The sequence below is a fragment of the Erithacus rubecula genome (assembly GCF_903797595.1).
Source record: "Erithacus rubecula genome assembly, chromosome: 1".
Taxonomy (NCBI): Eukaryota; Metazoa; Chordata; class Aves; order Passeriformes; family Muscicapidae; genus Erithacus; species Erithacus rubecula.
This window is the reverse complement of record NC_136658.1, coordinates 52,563,079-52,584,646: the sequence shown is the minus strand read 5'-3', so window position 1 is coordinate 52,584,646 and position 21,568 is coordinate 52,563,079.

Sequence of the window (21,568 nt, the reverse complement as noted above, 5' to 3'; positions counted from 1 at the left end):
AAGGTTTGATACAGATATGGCTTTTCAGCCTCATGGAAGGGTAAGATCCTGCTCATGCTTTGTGTTGAATTCCCCCCTTATATTAAATTCTTTATGTTAAAAAGTCTTTGCTTTAAGCCTTTCTTAGGCTGAGGCACTGCATTTCCTAGCTGCAAGGACACATAGCTGATGAATCCTAATTCATACTACAACTTAGATAAAATGTTTATTTACTTCCTAAGGTGCCAGTAAATCTGGCAGTATGATGTAGCAAAACTGCAGACACCAAAGGGTATACCCTAGACAAAGCAGGTGTCCTGTTGGTTATCATTTTTGGTCACTTATCTTATATTTTAATTTTTGGTCCCTTATTCCAATCCCTCAATTTATAAAATGCAAAATATAAATCAATAATTTGTTTCCAAGGAATATAGTGAATAGATATATATTGCTTTTTCCTACTAGTTAAAACTGCAAATTTGGCAGCTTGGTAGGTGTGAACCATATTTAGCTTCCAGTTTTGTGACAACAATGCAGTTCTGAAATTCTTGGCAATTTATCAATGTATTTGACTGGCAACAGGAGAAGATTCAGCAGAAATATTGATGTGACGGGTATTTTTTTGTTTGGTTATTTTAAGTTTCAGCCAGTTGGTTTGTACTTAGAGATATGCACTAGATGTGTAGCATTTTCTGCTACTATATAAATAGAAGACATACTGAAGGTTTATGTTTAGTTGCAAATACTGAAATTCAATTGCAATAAAAAATGTTAAGGAAAAAAAAAAAACAAAAAAACAAAAACCAAAACAAAATCAAAAAAAACCCCCTTTGACTGAAATGTAGATGACCTTGACCTTTTGTATACATTTTTCTCATTGCATTTGCTGGTCCACTTTCTACCTGCAACTGAATATAAATGACAGTTCTGGGTTACATAGAAACAGAATTCTCAGCTAAATTATTTTTGCAAAATTGGTAATATTATGTGAAACTGAAAAAGCTGACTTTGATTTCTAGGCCCCATGGTGCGTTTGCAAGGCTGGTGTTTAATGATAAAAGATTTTGTTCTTAAACCGAAGAAACATTAAAAATACAACACATAGAACCCTAAGACGACATGTTTAGCCACTTCTTGGGAATATAACAATTGAAACCTAGTTTCTCTGACAATTTAATCTTCATTTTTAAGTTGTAGAGCCTCCATTTTTTTCTATGTTTATTTAAATAAAGCAACCACCATACCTATAGCTGCTCTTATAATCTGTGTAAGTAGCTCTTTCCATACTTTCACTGGTGATAATTTGATTCTATAAATCTATTCTCTTTTCTGATTATGCTTAATTCTGCAGAGCAGTCTAATTATTTTTTCTTTGCCTCACTTTCCTTCAAGCTATTCCAGATATTTCTCCTGTCTGTCATTCTTAGGTAGTGCATTGATCTTGGATGAAACTATCTCAAGCTGTTTTCCATTGAGGTCATATAGTTAGTCACTTCTAGAAAGTAATTCTTTATATGAATCCTTTTGAAGGATTATTTCTAGCCTCTGTAAGAGCTTATTTCTTAATGGAGCTCCAGCACAAGGAAGACAGGATTATTAGCAGACAGTCTGATGTCCCCTGTTTTTCATCAAGCAGAAGCAGGGTATTGTCCTACTGCCAGTAGACTTAATGTTTCCATAATGTTTTGTCTTGTGTTTTCTGAGGATGAGGTAGCAGGAAATAAGTAGGGTTCTCTTAGATGCTTATATTCCTTAAGGAGTACTTTTACAAAAGGATCAGTGATGCTGATGTTCTGCCTGTATGCAAGCTTTGTCAGTTTTTCTGGGTTTTTTTGACAGTTTGCTTCATCTGGTGGAGGGTCCTTTGCCTTTGTTAGCACTGGGAGAGCAAAGGCACTTTCCTTTTGGCCTGCAGCATCAGACTCCCTCTTGTTTATTCTCTCTGATGATGCCAGTCTTGCATTCTTTTCAGGGCAGTCCAGTTCCAGCAAAGGGAATCATGAATGTAATGAATGTGTGTTTCTTCTTCTTCTTTTTTTTTTTTTTTTTTTTTTTTTTGTCTCCAGTTTAGGGTGTTATTGAGGGCAAGCTCAAGCTCTGGGAAGTGGGAACAGAAAGATTAAATACCCAGAGGGCCAGGAAAATCTTACAGAAAATCTCCAGCTCTCTGAGGAGTCTAATTAGTAGGGCCATTCAGACTGCAATTCTCTATCACTGGACTTGAAGTTGATGTTGAAGCCCAAATCAAGTGAGATGTCAGCCTGTGTTTCCTAGTGGCCCAGCCACCCCTTGCATCCTAAAGTTACCCACATTCGTAGCTGCCACATTCTCAAAGCCTATTGTTACTTTCTGAAAATTAGAAGTTTAGATTTCTAATATTCTGAGTAACAATTTCTGAAGGCTTTCCCTAAGTCTGATCTCAGTATTTTGAGTGATGATGCCTGAAAATTTTCATTAAGTCTAAACTCTAATATGTGAGGTAGTGGCTTAATTCAACTCTTGACATAGATCACAAGAGAAAATGAATCAGTTCATTTCCTGTTCCTTTAGCACACGATAATTCACATAGTTTAGTGCAGCTTACAAGAGGTCTGTATAAGAGGTAGCTGGTATTGGAAAGCAGAATTTCTCTTCAGAAGTAGACAATTAAAATTATTTGATATTTTCTAAAAAAAGTTAAAGTCACATACTCATGTTTTTAACATGGATTACTCATTATTTAGAACCTAAATACCTATTTCACAGGTGTGGTATCACTGAGTTTTTGGATGTTGATACTTCTAGTTACTTACTGGAAGGCATTGCAAGGGGAATGAAGATGCACATTTTGGAAAAGGCAATGCTAAAAATTGGTATTTGCATACTATACTACTGTTCTAACATAAATGTAAGCAAAAGAGTGAGGTTGAAAAACGAGCAGTTAAAGATGTGCTGATGCTGGTTTCAGAGAGACAATTCATATCCTGTTCACATCAGCGGAGTAACTGAGTATGTCTACTATGCCAGGGTTAAAGAGGGTGTTGCTGTTTCAGACTGCACTCTGTGTTTTGCCAGAGGGAGAGGATTGTGTGCATAAGAATTGCCATTAGAGCTCTCGGGTTTTTAAAAAGGAGGAAGAAAGAAAAAGACTCATAAATATAGAGGTTTTTGTTTCTCAGCAATTTCATGTTGCCACCTACTTGCTCTCCTCGTGCTTTCCATCTTGTCTCCTGGAGCTGCCTCTGACAAGTCCTGCCGAGTGATGAGCTATCCTCTGACATTATTGAGCTCTCAGCAGATACAGACTTGCTTTTTCTTTAAATTTATGTTAATTGTTTAGCATTGTATCCTTTTTTTTATTTTACTTACCTTTTGATGATTTCTTCAGGTGTGTTCTGTGAAGTGAAAGGAATTTTCAGCTTGGAAATATCGGTATGGGTTTATAGGGCAGTGACTGATACCAGTAAAATTGTGAAGTCAAATGACAAATTGTTGCAGAACCCAAAGAGGGAGAGCCAAAACTGAGGGAAGAACTCCTGTGGGAGGAGAGGGAGGGAGATTGCAGAGACACAATATTGAGATATTTTGTCTTACTTTTCTGATAAAATGTCTCTGGCTTTTACTCCAAGAAGATTTGAAAAGAGAAATATCTTCTTTTACTTTTGGTTTTCCTAGAAGCCTTTCTTCCCAAGAGTGTTTACATGAATATGAAAATACTGACTACGTCTCTTTGAAAATACGGTCATGTAACAGTGGTAAGGATGTGAATGGTTCTGTGACAGATCATGGTTTATTTTTAACATGCTTGTGACTGACTGATTTCATGCAAAGTAATATAAAATCGTCAGAGAATATAGTGCCTTATTTTCTTTAAATGTTCCCTTCATAGAACTAAAATAATTTATCAGTGATATGTACATTTGCTTTAAGTTTTGTTTTATTTTTTGTTTGTTTTTAGGTTCAAATAACTATAAATGAATAAATTGTCATGTCTGGATTTTACAATAAAAACTATTATCAGCATTTCTTTGTGAAAGGAATTTATGAAGTCTGAATGGCTAATTCTCAATAACTAACAAAAAAATGTTTCAGAGTCACACAAAACAGAAAAATAATTAATCTGCTCAGACTCATAATTCTCCTATTTTAATAAAGATTTTCAGATAGAAGGCTTTAAGTGCCATGTAAGTTTTGGACATAATACGTTTATAGCATACAAAAAAAAAAAAAAAAAAATCATGTGAAATTTTTAATTTTATCCAGTTCAGTATAAGAGCAGAAACCCTTATCCAGACTAATGCTGTATGTCTGGAAGCTACTTAGAGCACAACTGCAAATTGGAACAAATCTTGATCCACCTTTTGAATTTGACAAGCAGACTGATAAAAATGTGCTTAAAATTTTCGTGATGAAGGGAGTGGACTCATGATATAGTATAAAAATACTAACTGAAATTATGGAAGTGATATTTACTAGATTGAAACAAAGATCTCTTGTAATCCAGTGTAAAGCAATGAAGTAGAACAGTTCTGTTTTAGAGTGCCCATGCTGTTTGTCTCCTGTTTGACTCTGAGCAGTAAACTGAACTTTGTACCACAGAAATCCCTTCCATGCTCTGCATTATACTTCCCTTTCTTTCTTATCTTTGTGATGCAAGTAGTAAGTCTGAATTTTCTGCTAGTGTAAATGAGCAGAGCTACTTGAGCCCATAGATCTTTTCAATGACTGGATGGAACAGAGAAGGAGAACCTTTGTCCAAGATCAATTATTTCTTAATTGTAAGTAGTATCACAAGTCTATTAAAGACATATCCTATGGGAAATGAATTATCAGTATAAAAGGGATTGATGCCAAGGTGCCTTATCAGTTCATGCTTATTCAGCTAACTGTGTTCCACTTGACTGTGCCTCAAGTACTCTAAAAAATCCATGCTTTTTAGTTTAAATACCTCTCCGTATTTCTGAATTGCATGTATTCTTGCATTTTCATTAATCATTGTTCCTTAGCTAAATGCTACACACTTGACTTAATTTTTCCTGTATTTTTCACCTATTTTTCCATTTCTGTAGTTAACTAGGTCTTTCTGAAGTCTTTTGGAATTCATATCTAGAATTTTCTAGAATTTTCTGATTATGATGTAATAAGATGTGATATTTCAAATGTGATCACACTAGAGATTTTTAATAAGGGCTGTGTCTTTCCTGCATTAGAATAATCTTCATACATGAATAAAATCCAGAAATTACTTTTGTTTTCCTTTTATAAAAATACTGCTAATATTTCTTATGACTCTTTCATTGTAAAAGTCATCCCAAAAAGGATCTATCACTGGAAGGATGTTCTTTAAGGAAAGAAACAGCAGTGTAATCACAGCCAGAAATGCATCAATGAGCTGGCATGGAGTTACTGTCACTCTACTAAACAAATGAGGACTTGAGGGAACAGACTTAGTAGAATATTTTTTTAGTTATAATTTTCAATAAAATTTCAAGCGGTATGGTTTGTTTGATATTTTCTCTGGAAATGGTATGGCTCCTGAGAGCATGGCTACTTGTACAAGGGAATGTGTTTGCTTTCTTCTTAGAAATGCTACAGTAGAAATTATTTTGTCAGTATAATATTTATATGCAGCATCAGCAACATCTTTCCTATCTCACAGCATACTCAAGCTCTTTCTACCTTATTTGCTTCATTGTTTTTTCCTATGAATTGGCAAAACCAACAAAAGCATATACTAGAGGTCTCCAGAGCTGTGACCTTTGTCCCACACTTCCATGTTCTCCCTTCTCTGCTTCCTCTCACACCGCAGGCAATAAACACTTTAAACAGGGAGAAGCTTTAAAGGTCGGTGTTCTGCAAGTGCCCTAGGCAGGGCTGGAATGTTCCTGACACTGCTGGGATATGACCTTGTCATAAATTCTCAGGTACCACTCTCTGCCTTAGCACAATCTATTTGAGTTATGTCAGAAAATCTGAGATAACTGATTCATGATTAAGGTTGACTTCACAAAGTCAGAGGCTTCTCTAGTTATTGATTTTATTCTATTTCCACACTATTAAAGCATAGTTTAGCTGCTGGCTGACAGCCCCTTAGTACTGAGAATTAAATCAGGAAATGAATGGTAGTTTAATGGAAATATTAGAACTTCAATGACGTGTGAAAGATTCTGACTTGTGATGTGAACTCTGAGCACAAAAAGAGGTGTAATACGAAGTAATGATCAGTCTACATTTGTAAGTGAAGCTGCAGGAAGACAATGCAGGTTAAATATATTGCTCTCTTCTAACAGTCCTGCTAAGTTTCCTGAAGGTATAATAAAAGTAACTACAACATAAAGCAAGTTGAATTTTATCCCAATAGTAAGCACAGCAGCAATATTAACAGTAGCTGAAAGTTACAAGGACCTATTCTTTGTATTTGAGAAGCAAAGGCATTCTGAGTGTCTAGCTACTAGTCTGTGAAACAAAATTTCGAAGCATTACATCACGGCCTAGGACACTTTGTTTCTGATATATATTTTCTCTTTTTTCTTCTTTTCTTAGCAGAAAATCCACAGATTACTAAATTCTGCCATATTTCTTTTTATCAGTACAACAAGCCAAAATTGTACACAGCCTATTTAGCAAAAAATCATTCTTAAGGAACATTTCAAATTCTTTTTCAGCAATGTTTCTAATTTAACTCCAGTCCAAAGATGTTTGAATCAGACCATATACATAATAGCCCCATCTTCTTATCTTTCTCTGGCTTACTGTTTGGCAAAGTGCCCATGGCAGATCCAGCAGTCAATAATTAGTTTTTGCCACCTGGGTTAAGTCTCTTGTTAACATCTGCTCTGAGTTAATTCTGAATGTGAACCTACTCTCTTGACAATTTTCTGGGTTTGTTTGTTTCACGTTGTTTGAACATTACTGCATCAAATGTGTGGCAAAGAAACTTTTACTGACTTGTCTGTGTAGCCAAGATAACAATGGTCCTATCTTAGATTTCTAGTTTCATTGGCTGTCTTGGTTACTTAACAGAAGATCAAATCTAAAGCTCTCTTACACAAGGGAAAAAAAAAAAAAAAAAAAAAAAAAAAAAAAGATAGTGACTGTAATACTTCTGCTAGTGTTTTCATTTATCAGTCTGAAATCACGATTTTTCCATGTCTAAGCCTAGAATATAGACAGCAGTCCTTGTGTCATTATTTAGTCAATATTTTATGCCATTGTTAGGATTACTCTCTGAGATGCCCTTTTCCCATCCATCATTATCTGCATTCTTCCCTCTGGGATGCAGAACTTTATTTTAGATCATAACAAAATAAATGCTTTCTAATAGTGTATATTTTGCTATGAAATGCAGATTTTTAACATCATTAAACTATTTGTTTAATATAACTTTAAGAACAGCCATCTGCTAATTTCACCAGTGGCCATTTTCAGTCTGTGTAAATGGTAAAAAGGTTAAATTTTGGAGGCAGATTAAGTACAGCAGATTGTGTGACACCACTTTCAGAAAGTGTATATTAACAAGCCATACCTGTATAAAGTCTGATGCATGATGCATCCTGAATAATATGTATTGCAAAGAACTTATTCATCTACCATCAGATCACTTACTTTTAAATATTTGAAATAATTAATCATTTATTTACTTCCACCAAACAAATCTAAGCCTCAGTAAAAAGAAATACTGAAGAGAGTGAAAACCAAGTTTTTATCGGTTCTGCCAAAATTTTGGGATCAATGTCAGAATTCCAATGACCTAACTTAATTATGAGTTTTTGATGATGTAACCTAGCCTATTAATGGATTTTAGATATTGGCACCATACTGGTTTTCTCTCAGGCAATTGTAATTTCATCAGTTCCAGACACTTAGTGAAAATTGACCTTTATCTTCCAAAGCTTCCAGCAGCTATCTCTTTTAAAATTGTCTAAAGCATATTATCTAGATCTGATAGCATTACAATTCTAACATTAATAAATGTCCCTTATTGCCCTCTTAATGGTGATAAAGTGAGAAAATCACCTGACGTGACATTTGCTTGGCTTTTCCCCCTCAAGCAGTTAATTGGAAATTCAAATTTTATATACATGAATATATAAATATAGTGTGTATATATTTACAGTTAAATGTACATCCTGACATTTTTACCACTATCTTTGTTGCTGTGTCATACTTTATTGTGCTTGCTCCCTACATTTTCACTTCCCTTATTAATTTTCTGAAGTTATTTCTAGCAGTGACTTAAAATGATCAATTTCTTGTTCTCAATTTGCTGTATAAAAGTATGAATGTATAAGTGCATGTGCATAGCATACATGTGTGTCTGTGGCCCTTTATATATTGCTTGTATACATATATTTATATATGCACACTTTATGTGCACTTAATGTTATCACAAATGTAATATTAACCTAACTAATCAGTTCCTCAAAATGTTCATTGTGGCTACTAAGATACATTTGAATACAGACAGTCCCTCCCAGCATCTTTTTAATTATGAGTATCTTATGAAATTTATCTGATCATTTTTGATCAGTGCTTCATTTCTGAAGATGCTCCTCAAAATACAGATTTTTCTGGTTCTGAATGTGCTGTTTTAACTTAAAATATTGCTTCATATCTGAATGCTTTCAAATTTCTGTTCATACCACAAGAATGGAAGTTCACCAAATTGAAATTTTATTGTGTGCTATGAAGGATTAAAGAATCTTGTCTTATTTTTCTATTGCATGATTTTATAGCTTGTGGGGTACACCTTGTACTTTTTTCTTAGGCTCCTAATCCATAGGCAATCAAGGTAATTTTTTAGTTGTCAGTGACTCAGAAAAAGATAAAGTATTTTTCATATATATTATAATTTTTCCTTGTTGACTTTTCTTCCTAGTAGTTTAAAATATTTTTTTTTCAATACACATTAATCTTTCTGCACAATTTGAGTAATAGTGCTAGGACATTTATTCTCACAAACATAAGGGCTGTGGTGTATAAGTTTATTAATTTTTTTTCTTTTCTTCTTCATTTGCTCTTGTATATTGATTTCTTTAGTTCTAAATGTGTCAGCATTTTTTTCTCTCTTTCTTCAATTTTCTGAGTTTTTTTAAGGAAATCCTCAGTATAAAAATAATTACATTCAGCAGGGAAGTTGGAGCTTCTACAGAATAAAATATGACCGTCTTTGGTGAATTTTGTGGTTACATTCTAGAAATGATGTGAGAGTATGCACACCACATGAACAGATGAAGTATCCCTTATAAGGCAAGGACAGCTCTTCCTGGGCTAGGAAGTGTGGTGATACTAGAACAAGGATGCCAACCTCCACTGTATCCTCCTCAGAGATTCATGTGTTGCACCTCACATCAGGAGTTTACCTTAGTGAGTCTCACTTTGTGAGCAAGAGGGGAGAATGAGTTCTCACTGATGTTGAATTGAGCTGGGTGAAGTGCAAAGGGGCTTGAATGCACCAAAACATTCTGTCTGAGCTGGGTTGAGATGTGCAGGAGTAAGCTGCCTGCTGGAGATTCAGCTGGCAGCCCCAGGGACACAAGAAGGCAGCCTGTCAGCTGTGAAAGGACAGGGACCTGGCTCTGCTGGAGGACTTATTTTGCTATGCACACTGAATCTAAGCTGCAAAACCAGGTGAATGAAGAGTGCCAACTCTGCAATGCTTTATCTTGGCCAGCCAAGCATCCAGGAGGAGTACAAGGTATCTGCATGGTTGAGTGCGTGTTTTCCACTGACTTTGTTACAGTTTACTTCAGACAACTACTCTCAACAAAACTAAGTGGAAAGTTGCTTGTATCCCACTAGTCACTTCCTTGGATACCAAAATTTGACTTCTCTTTTCTTTTACTTTCTTTTTTCTCTGTTTTTAATTTTTTTTTTAATTATTTTTGTCATGGCTATTTTCAGATTAAATATATAACATATGAAGAATTTGTGTTTTTCTATTTTGATAATAAAGTAAGTCTGTAATGATTACATGGGAATTAGATTGCAACTACATAGAATATTATAACTATGACTTCTATATCCATAAAAACCGTAAAAAATACGGGACCTTGAGTGGGAAGAGTTCTCCCTCTGTATCCTCTTGTTACTTAGGGCAATGAAAAGGAATCCAAGCTTAACTTGATTCTTCTCTTTTCTTCTTTAGAGACTAATTTGATGGACTACATGTCTTCTTTTATCAGAATCGTATGCCTGAAGTTATGAGTTCTAATTGAACACATGTATAAAGTGTTTTGCACCATGACTGCTGCTACCACAGTGGTCTAGAGGTTAAAACTTGACTCATAACATGAAGTTCAAAGGTCTCATCCAGCCAAAATTCCTATGATTCCTACCATAATTACTGCCAGAATAGTTTTACCTAGATATTATATAGCATTAGCCACCAGGCTGCAGATGGAATTAAGGTCAGATGAGCCCCAGAGAGCATGTAAGTCTCCTTTATTTCAGTTATTAACCTGCAACATGATTTTGGATTGTGGCCCTAGAAGAGTTTACGTCCTTGCAGGTGTTATGGTGCACCTCCATATGACATATTTTGACATTAGAGCATAGCGTGGAGGCATTTCAGAACAAAGGAATAGAATTTCATTTGGATGAAATTTCAATTAAATTTGGTGAACACCATTTGCAAATGGGAATCAGACTAACTTGTGTGAATTTGGGAAAAAAAAAAAAAAAAGGAAGTGTAAGACTTGAACTTTTTACCTTCTGTCAAGTGAGATTTTTTAGCATCAACAATTCCTTGCTATAGATCCACTAGTTTTAGTCCCCAGGATATACTGACATTGACATGGCCATGAAGTATCCTATTTCGAATATGTAGAACATAGCTTCTCTGAAATTCATGGCCCCTACTCCCACCTCTTATGCACGAGGTAGGTTGTTGTTGGTGACTTCTGAACAAGGACCTTTCAAGTAAGCCCTGAGGTGCCCTTTAAAATAAAATTTGAGATGACAATGTCCCTTCAGACTTCCTTCTTTCTTTTGAGATATTGTATTCTCTGGATGGGAAGAAAACTGAAAGATATTTCAAATAGATCCTTCCTAGTCTCACCTGAGAATATGAAAAAAAACATTAATGGATACAAATACTCTTGAAACTTTAATCAAAACCTGCACACATTGATTACATTTATTTCTTCACTATCTTCCTCCTGATTATAATATATTGAACAAGATTTCCTGAGGAGTAAGTAATTGTTCTTTTCATAAATTCAACACATGACCCTATAGAAGGGCAACTGCATGCTTGACTGCAGATTGCCTGTTTATTCTTCATGATCTGTCTGGCAAGGTTAATTACTGGAAATCAAAGAAAAGCTTTTTGTTTTTTCCTACTCAAATGAAGAGAAAATGTACACATGGTCTTCATATTACAGCCATTGAAGGTTTCTGATCCTTTTCCTATTCATTTATAATATCATCAAATGAACAAGCAAGGGCAGAAAAGGCAGAATCTGCACCCAAACCAGAGGGACTTATGGAGCTCTCATCTATTAAATTAAAACCACAGATCTGCTTAATGAAGTTTTCCTCACATCCAAATTCCTCCTTTATGCAGAAAAATTTTAGTAGATAGTAGATCTTTAGGAGAAAAGGAAGACTACTCATTGCATGCAATCCCTGTGTTAATGTTGTTCTGTTCAGATTCATAAAATTCCCATTTGAACAACTTGCTCTGGTTTCTAAATAAACTATTATATTAGTAATTTTAAAAATTTGACACCAATTTTTTCTCTTTCTCATAAGACTTCTGTGAACCACTGCTCTTAAGGAGGAGCTTATTTATTTCTGTTATCAAATGTAATGATGTTAGGGGAAAGGGTATATAAGAAACGTGACTGAAATCTCATGAATGGTAGGATGGTAGATTCTTCTAAATCAACAACATTTTTCCTGGAAGGAGTAAAATTATATCCAATGTGACTTTGAAGGTAAATAATAGTCCTGAATTTCTAAAAATATTTATATGCTGTAAACATTTTAAATATGCACATTTTGAAGAGAAGCAACAAAAATATTTAAACACAGGGGTCTTAATTTTCTATCAATTTTTTTAAACGGCATTTAAAGGTGCAAATTCCCTCCATCACTTCCATTGAAAGCGTAGATGGTATATTATAATATTATATTTGTCTTCTCAGCAAATCTGAATTTAGAAAATTCCTGTAAGATGTGATGCCTGGCATTTTTATTGCTTCTTATGAAAGAAGTCTTTTGTATGAGTGGCTTAAAATATTTCCTTTGTTTAAATTATTTTAAATTACATGAAACTATTTCATTTTCTAATTTTCTGAGATGAAAAAAGTTTGCCAATAGTCAGTGCAACATCAATGATAATTGATAATAGAAGTCCTAGGCGTGACAGGCTTCTAATTTAAGGTCTTCTCTTTAGTTAAGTTAAATGGAAACTGCAGTCTGGGTGAAGGATCTTTGAATCTCCTCAACAAGAAGCACAGTACCAAATGGCTTGTGATGGCCAAGGCGAATGAACCCATGAAGGAAACTTAAACTGACAACTAGGCTTAAAAAAATATTCGTCTTTTGCATATCTAACTTCCAAAATATTTCAACAGCCAATTTTGTGTGTTGTCCTTGTGTAAGCACTGACTGCACAAGAAAGCTACTAGGTGCAAAAGTGCAGAGTCTGTGTGACCAAATGGAGTCTGGTTCTGGGGCAATTCCCCAACTTCCTTGTATGATCAATGTAATGAAGAGTTTTCGTGTCTTCACCAAATGTAAAAGAGACTGAAAAGACACACCCAGATATAGCTATGTTTGATTGCACACAAAGAAAATAAAAGAATAATCCTTCCATATTTTTTCCAACACTTTTCTGCAGCAGAGCACAATTGCAATCCTTAATCCTACTAAAAGGATGACACCTCTATAATTAAAGGTTGCAAAATCTTAATCTGGTGTGACCTCCTGCACACCATAGGCTGCCAAGTTTCATTAGAACCTCTTGAACTCAGGGACTCGTTTGACTACTACAAACATTCCAGAATGGAAAAGCAATCTTAAATGAATGTTGCAAAGGATAATTTTATTCTCAGATCATCACAAGATTAAGCAACTGATGAAGTCAAGCTCATCCAGACTGTGAAAGATAAGTCCTTTAAATGATAGATAGTAATTCTGATAACAAAAGAAAAAATGGGGGGAAAAAGTACACTGTACTTCAATACTTATGGATTGTTGGTTTTATTTTTTGGGGGGTTTTTTTCCAAGTATTATTTTTTTGAATACTGTGACTTTGAGCAAAACATGAATCATATAAGACAAGGATCCCTAAACTTATGCATAATATTTAATGGCATGTAAGCCACAGGCCTGAACAGAGCTGCTTCTTCTGTTGTCTTCATTTATGACACAGGGCTTAGATCAGTTGTGGCTGCTGCTTTACATCATCTTTGAGGCCATCATTAACCCTAAACTTCTCACAGACACTTGAGAGACCACAGTGCCTAAAATTCAGTAAGGCACACTCAACGGTTTATCATGATATTGAGACAGTGCAAAGCGGCCAAGTGTTTTCGTCTTCTTTTAAGCTCTGTATTTAGATATTGAGAATCTTAAAGAGAAGATTTCCTTTGATAAAAAAAATAAAAAAACAAAACACCAGAACATTGTTTTTATGCAAAAGATATAAACAGTGTGTTCTAGAGAAGGAAACTTCCAGTCAAAATAGGGTGATCATATCAGAAAATAAACTTATTTGCACCTGATGAAAGTTGGAATTTTATTTCTCTAAATTTTATTTTAAAGATTTCAATGGTAAATTTGGTGGTTTTTTTTTTCTATTCTAAATGATGCTGATAACATAAATTGGACAAAAATATGCATGCAAGTGTGGAATACCATGGGAAACAAATGAAACTTTTCCCTGTGGAATCATTACTATGAAGCAACTTGTCATTTGCACACATTTATCTAGTGGTTGAATGGACAGGAACTAAAAATAAATGCACCAGCTTTATGTGCATTGTGCAGCCTTCAACCAGGACTGTGTCAACCAGAACTGTCTCAGTCAAACAGCCTGTGTGAGTTTAATTCTACACTGCAATCAGGGGCTGCTTGGCAAGGAGAAAGGGTGCTGAATTTTGGGGCTCTGGTGTTAATAGTTGATACATCAGGTATCTTCAGAGAGATCATCATCCTACTTAGAAACAGGAGATGGAGCTTTCTATTCCTGCCACTACTGTGTCTATCTTTTGCCTGTAGAGAAGTTCCTGTCCCCAGGACTATATAGTTTATGCAGAATTTTATGGGAATAGTCAGACTTAAAGACAGATTTAAAGATTAAGTATGGGAGTCACCATGCCTAATGTGTTGGAAACTTGTGATTGCAGCATACCCTAAGAAGGACTAAGCTCTAGGCCTGCTTGCTTGAATCAATTTCTTTTAGTTCCCTATAAAAGCAATAAAATGCTAAAGATTTGCCTTCAGAATTACTAGATGAGTACTTTGTGAGTACTGTGTGCTTTTTTTTACTGAAAAATTGGGGGGGTGCTTATTTTGTTTGGTAATGAGGACACTGTTCTGTGCATTCCTTTTTTTCAGTTCTGCAACACGTGTAATTTAATGGGTGTTAATTCAAAGTTTCAAGTAGTAGTGTCTTTAGTAGGACTCCTGACCCCTCGCTGTTTAAAATAAGAGATTCTTTTGATTTTACTGACCTAAATAACAATAATAATGTTTCACTTCAAGAACTCAATATCTTGTGTTATGTAAGACATTCACTTCTGTTTAGTAGTAGTGAATTTATTACAGATTAACATTTGCCCAGTAATGCAGCCAAAGCTTTCCACAGAGAGAAATCCTATTCTCCAAACTTTTAAAGCTGAAAGAGTGCTGCTATTCATAACCTAATTTTAAGTAGCTTCTTTTAACCATCATCTTAAAAAATGTCATTAATTTTGACATGATTTTGAGAGGAGGGGAGATAAATTGTAAAAAAAGACTGTTTCTTTCTCCTTCATCTTTGTTTTTCAATACAGTGATTCCATAATTTTTCAGTGATTTTCAAATGCTCATTTTCTTCTCTTTTGAATGTATTTTATGTGTTTATGGAAGTGTTCAAAATCTCCTGATACAGTATAAAAGCAATTAAAACTGTAAAGAAAAGCTATAACTGATTTCATGCTTTCATGTCCACCAATTGAAATAAAGAACTTGAAAGAAACTAATAGTACACAGAAACAAATACTGTTCCCCAAAAATCAATATCTGGGATTCTATTTTACAGTATTTACTTATGTTGACTACTATTTTCCAGTCAGTCTGAAATTAGATTGCATATGTAAGTACTGCTCAGCCTTAGCTAAGATGATCAAATAATGTCCTCTATGCTGATTAGCATTGTGCCAACATCTGAATGCTGCCCGGACACCAAAGGGAATTGCTAGTTAATTAAATAATCACTCAACAGGTGACCTGTTGGTGAAAAAACCAAAGTAAAACAAAACAAAGAGCTGAATAATTAACCTTCTAAATTTCAGGAAATGCAACAAAATCTAAGGAAATTCACTGAAACAAAACCACCACCATCCAACCCTTAAAAACGAAACCTAAATACAAACAGAGTCACTGGAAATGAACTTCAGATGTGAAAGGAAAGCTTTAAAATGTAGTTGTTAATTTAATATAGGCACATAAATATCTGGAACTGAACTTGAAAACTGGAAAAGTTGGAAGTTTCCCAAGGGAATCAAATTAAAATGGCATTCAGCACAGTGTGCATTAAAGTTATTCCTAAATTAGCCCACTGAAACATCCACTGATTTTAAAGAGAAGGTTCATATGCATCATTATATGTATTTCATTTCTCTCTGATCCAAGTAACAAATTTAAAACGTTTTATGCTGCCACCCTTTCAGCATTTTTTCAGCTCTGTGTTTTTTGTTTATGCAAAGCCTGGATATTACTTCACTAATAGAGAAGGAAATTCCTTGCTTTCTAGTTTGTTCTCTACATTGAAATTTCCATAATGTCCAGCTGACCAGGAAAAAGAAGAAAAAAAAAGCCAAATGCAAATGTACATAATCCCTAAAGATTGCAGTATGTGCCAAGGCAAAATATATGTTTAGAGAAGGCACAATGCTGCAGAAATATTTGCATGGCATTTTTATTCAAGCTGGAGAAATAACAATTAATATTCAATAGTTTTGCACATCTGAGTTAAATCTAGAAAATCAACAACTATTACATTAAGACTAGCAAGCTAACATCGTTGATTTGTCATTCAGGAAAGTAAAACAGTGTTTCTCTTTGAAAAGGAAAATTAAGTCATAAAAACACCACAGCTTTCTGTGTTTCTCAATCTACAATCTGCTGGGTCTTTTCAAATGTATCATAAATTTACCTTATCAAAGGCATTAGGTGTCTGATGGACCTATGAAATTAGAAATCACTGCTAATGCATCTGGCAGGATTTCTGCATTGTGATTAAATAACTAAGATTGAAGGCCTACAACTGAACTGAGCTAAGCTGGACTTCCAGCAGGTATGTGCCTGGCATCCAAATTTATTGTAACTATATCAAAAGGCTACTGAAAGATGGACTGCCTCCAAACATGACAATATTTGAGAGACACTCGATGTAAGATATACATAACACCTTGTGTGTATGTATAAAATAATTTGTAACAAATTAACAAGTTTGTAATATTATGTGTGAAAGTATTTTCTTTCATAGATAAAGTGTAGCTTTAGATCATGAAGAAGTTAGCAATACTTTTTGTTTCCTGATCAGCTTTTTCAATATTGTTAAATATAGAGACTAGGAAAGAGAATGACTGCTGGCTGATGGAAAACATGTATCTTAGAAACAGCTGTACATAAGACACCCTGAAAAAACAAGCAACCAAATAAACAAACAAAATAAAAAAAAAAAAAAATACCCCCAGCTAACCAGGACTTTAGAATTTGCACAATATATGCATGCTATCATTTCTTGTGTGGAATGAAAAGAGGGAGGAGGTGTAGCACTGTAAGGAGTGCTCCATTTTGTCCATAAGAGTGCTGTGGGGTTTAAATCTGTGAGCTACAACAGGAGATTAAAAAGGACATATGTGTTTTCATTTCCTCCTCTTTACTTTTGTGACTACAATTTGCTTGTTCTGGAGGAAGCCTGTTGGTTTAGAAACTGCCATGGGCAGACAATTTTCTCAATTGCAGAGCTAGTAGGCATATAACATTGCTAAAACAGCAATAAACAAACACAAATCAGAGTTTGGGCTCAGATTTTAAGCTCTTTGTGGGCTAAGAAGAAAATTGATAGAATTCCAGATGAAATAAATAGAAGAGAATGGTCTTTGTGAATAAAGTTCATAATAAGTGACTAAGTTTATAAAAAAAATAGTGGTCATATGATTTCATTCAGAGGGAAAGATATAAAATATTTCATACATCTTTCAAATAAAGTGTCGTGTTTGAATAAGCTGGACTCCTTCAGTGTCTGGGAATAATGCCATAAAGTACCAACAGCTGACCTCAGTGGTGAAGGAGTGTATGGTCTCGCCTAAGAAAACGTTCAGATGGTGAAACAAAGAAATCCTACATGGTCAGGAAGTAAATCTTTGTTTAAATCCTCCAGATATCTTACTTAATTTTTTCCCAAATATTAGTTTATAAGAATTTAAAATATTCCCCTAGCCCTTTACTCCTCCATGCCCATTTAGGTCAGAAGCAGAGTACCTTGTAGACTTTGATCCTGGGCAAATCTAACACAAAAAACCTGAAAAGACAGATGGTCCTGATGTCAAAAATGTTACCCTATTGTTTTAGTTTAGTTATAAAATCATCCAACCATAGTCATGGTCAAATGACTAATATTGACAAACACTACTTACTTTCCTAGCAAGACAGAAACTATGGAGATACCAGTGTACAACCAAGATTAAACTACTGTGTTTTGACATCTTATTGCTCATGCTCCGCTTGCTGTGTGATGTATTTTAGTTTAATATAGTTATTTTATAATTGAGGCTGACTTAAAATTTTTTCACTGGCAATTACAGACTTACAGTACATGACTTAACACATGGTAGCACAACTGGTCTCCAGCTTGTACCCTTATTTCAGTCTAGCTGCACAAGAGTGAGACAGATAAGGATCTTCATTTCCAGGCACCAGTCCTCTGCTTGGGAAATTGTTTAACACAATGCTATTGGTATGGCAAACAAACAATCATCTTAACATTAACGACACAAAAACACTGACTCTGATGTAAACTGAGGAAAACATGAAGAAAATCCATTCATGAAAGAACAAACAAGAAACAAAACATTTAGTTTTGACTTATTGCTCTGTTTCAAGTTGAAATCTTTCAGTTTGACATGGAAAGTTGGAGACTAATTTGGATATTTATTTTGTCCTTTTATAATTGAATAATGTTTAGTTCTAAGAGACCTTTTCCTTCTAATTTAAACATTACATTCTTCATGAATAAATATTTATTCATTGCATATGGTCTTTTCATTGCATGCAGACTGTTTAGTTTTCAGACTGAAAAAGGTCAGTTCATCAAAGAATACAGGTGTAATAATGAAACAAAGCAACCATTTGTATAATTTAATGGCGGCAAGAAGTCCAGGCAAACTGCCTGACTAATGACTAATTTAATTTCTTTCAAAATTCCTCAGTAAGGGAAATATGAAAATATCAAACATTTCTCATAGGTCTAGGTTAAAACTGTGTATCTTTTAACACCTAGAATATGGACTGAAGCTGCATTTATTCACAAAACTGAGCTAAACCCCTGAGCATACATATATATTAAATGACACTTTGGAATGTTTCAGGACAATGGAATGAGAATTAGTCTTATGTTAAAGTGTTTTAACAGTTCTTTACATATTTTTGGGTTACAGTGGAGATGATTGCTTCAGTCCTTTTTCCAGTTTGACACTGCCACAAGCTGTAACTTTGAAAACACACTGATATAAGGGGTACATCTTTATTTATAGATAATACCAACATTAAGAGAAATAATCAAGTTCACAGAAGAATCATTCTCCCTAATGAAAAGCATGTTTTTGTAGAAAAACACATACATGTGGTTTTACAGTTAATGTTTCTACTACTTGCACGGGTTGAGATGAGTATTTAATAACAAGGTGAAATGCAACTTACACCAAAACAAACATTTTCTTTTCCCCCTCAAATAAATCAATTCAGCTACTGAGAGTCATAGATACTGGAAAGAAAAGAACTCTAAATAAAAAGCAAGCAATAATTATGAATTATGCCATTTTTCAATCACAATCTATGCCTATTTCTTTATCATTTTTATATTACATAAACCTAGATAAAGGCCTGTCAAAAAAGGACAAAAAGTTGGTGCTGAAGACTGTATTACAATACTTCTCTACAAGGCTTGAATAAACTGAAAAAGTTTGAAACTAATTTTCAGACTGACAAATTTGCAGATATAATTTCTTATGTTCACAGTAGCCTTAATTGAGAGAAAAAAATGTTAAAATATTTCAAATTTTTACCTTTTTCTTTTTTGTATATTTTTTTCCTTTTAATTTTGCATTTAATAAAAGGAATTGACTGAAATATATGGAGATAAGGTACTTATTCTCTGACTCAATTCTTAAATCAAAAATAATTTCACTTAATGTATTAAAGTACAATGAAATTATTAAAGAAAGATGCAGGACAGATAGAAACAGAGAGGAATATGTTAGAAAAACATTGTCTTAAGTGGCTGCACTACACTGCCTGTCTCACAGAGCATGTTGTACCGATTAGCTGAAAGGCAGAATGTTAATACACCAACCCATCAACTATATGCATAACCATGCCATGCCAAAAAATTAACTTATTTATGAATCCTTGCATAATGACAAAATGTCTGTGGCAACCTAGGGAAATTAGGAAATTTAAACAGAAGAAGTGAATTCTAACTGATGTTGGTCCTAGGACTTCCATGGAACTTGAAGGAAGCAGTCAGCCAGTTTCAATGAATGGTAGAGTAAATAAAGGCTGTTCTATCAAATTTCCCTTCCCTCTTTCCCAAACCAGAATAATATATAGCAACAGAGATGGAGAACTAATATCTTAGGTCATTGCTCTTTTGTTTGGTTTGGGTTTTTTTAATGCTCTTGAGGAAACATAGGCATTCAAATTTTCTTTCTTCTTTTTCAGATATGTGTCCAAAACCAAGACCCATCACCTGACAATTGTGGTCTTGAAGGTGCCATCACTGGAACAGATACTGTGGGGGAAAAAAATTAAAATCTTATCTAACTTTCTTGGTTAGTGGACTTCTAAGTGTTTCATTGTGCATTGCAAATTTTTCACCCTCACCTTCTGCTCACCCTCATTAATCCACAAGAATTAGTTACATGTCTCTCTCTTTCTCTCTTCATCTCAGTGTATAGTTTCACAAAACAATGGCTTTTCTTTCAAAGCCAATTTGCAGTAGCTGTGCCATTTTCTCCCTTTGATCATAGCTCACCTGCACAACAGCTTGAGCAGCAGCTGTAAACTGGCACACTAAAATTACCTGTGGGAATATGACACCATTTTGACCCTCACAATTTCATTCAGCTGCGTTTGTTGAAGGGCACAAACAGGGACTATATGGGGAACTCATAAATTGTCTTTCCTGAAAAAAACAGCGTCGTGAAATTACATCTTTTACCTACTTGCTTTATCTTTTACTTCTCTCCTTGTTAATCTGTCAGTTGACTCCAAATGCTAACTACCCTTTTCTGTCAAACTGATCGGTTAACATAATGAACCCCATTTCATGGCAACTGTTCTCAGTGCTGCTATAGTATCAAGTTTGGTTCTTCTTTTTCAGACCTGAAGAATATTAAAAAAAAAAAAAAAAAAAAAAAAAAGCAATCAACCCATGGCTAACTCATTTTTGTTTTACCCAAGTGTATCAATAGAACAAAAATTAAAAATTATTTCCTTGCGTTTTTAGCAGCATGTAATAATGCAAAGTAATGTTCAACAGAAATGAAGAAATTGGGGGAAGAACGTTTTACCTGCAACACAAATCAAATACCATTTCCTGTGTGCAGGATTTCCATTACTCTTGTCCATAACATCTTTAGAGTTATAGCATGAAATTCTAACTGCCCATTTGCAAAGCTATGTTTAATTTTATTTTCTCATTTAACACTCACACTCAATTATAGTGAAATTTACAATTAAAAGAGCAGTGCATTACACTGGGATAAAAAGAAACTTGAACAGGCTGCTGAAGCAGTGTCAAAAATAGTTTCTCTCCCTTTTACATTCCTTCTCTCTGTAAAAGCTGTTAAAAATGCACTTGAAGGAAGTACTGACCTAAATTCATTATGCAACCATATGACAGTTTTCCTTTTTCATTCAGGTAAAAAATGGTGCTGGCAAAAGATCTGGCATCTTCATTCACATACATAAATAATCATTTAAATTAAAGCCCCAAGAGAGGGGCTTGAGCCCCAAGAGAGAATAGATGGTATACAGGGCTTTCATTCAATTATTAAACAAAACAATATCTAGTGTATTCCAGCATTTTTTGGATTTATTCAAGTGCAGAAAAAATATAACTTTGGTTGTTAAATTGTGTCTGGTTTGGGTTGTTTGGATTTTTTGGGGG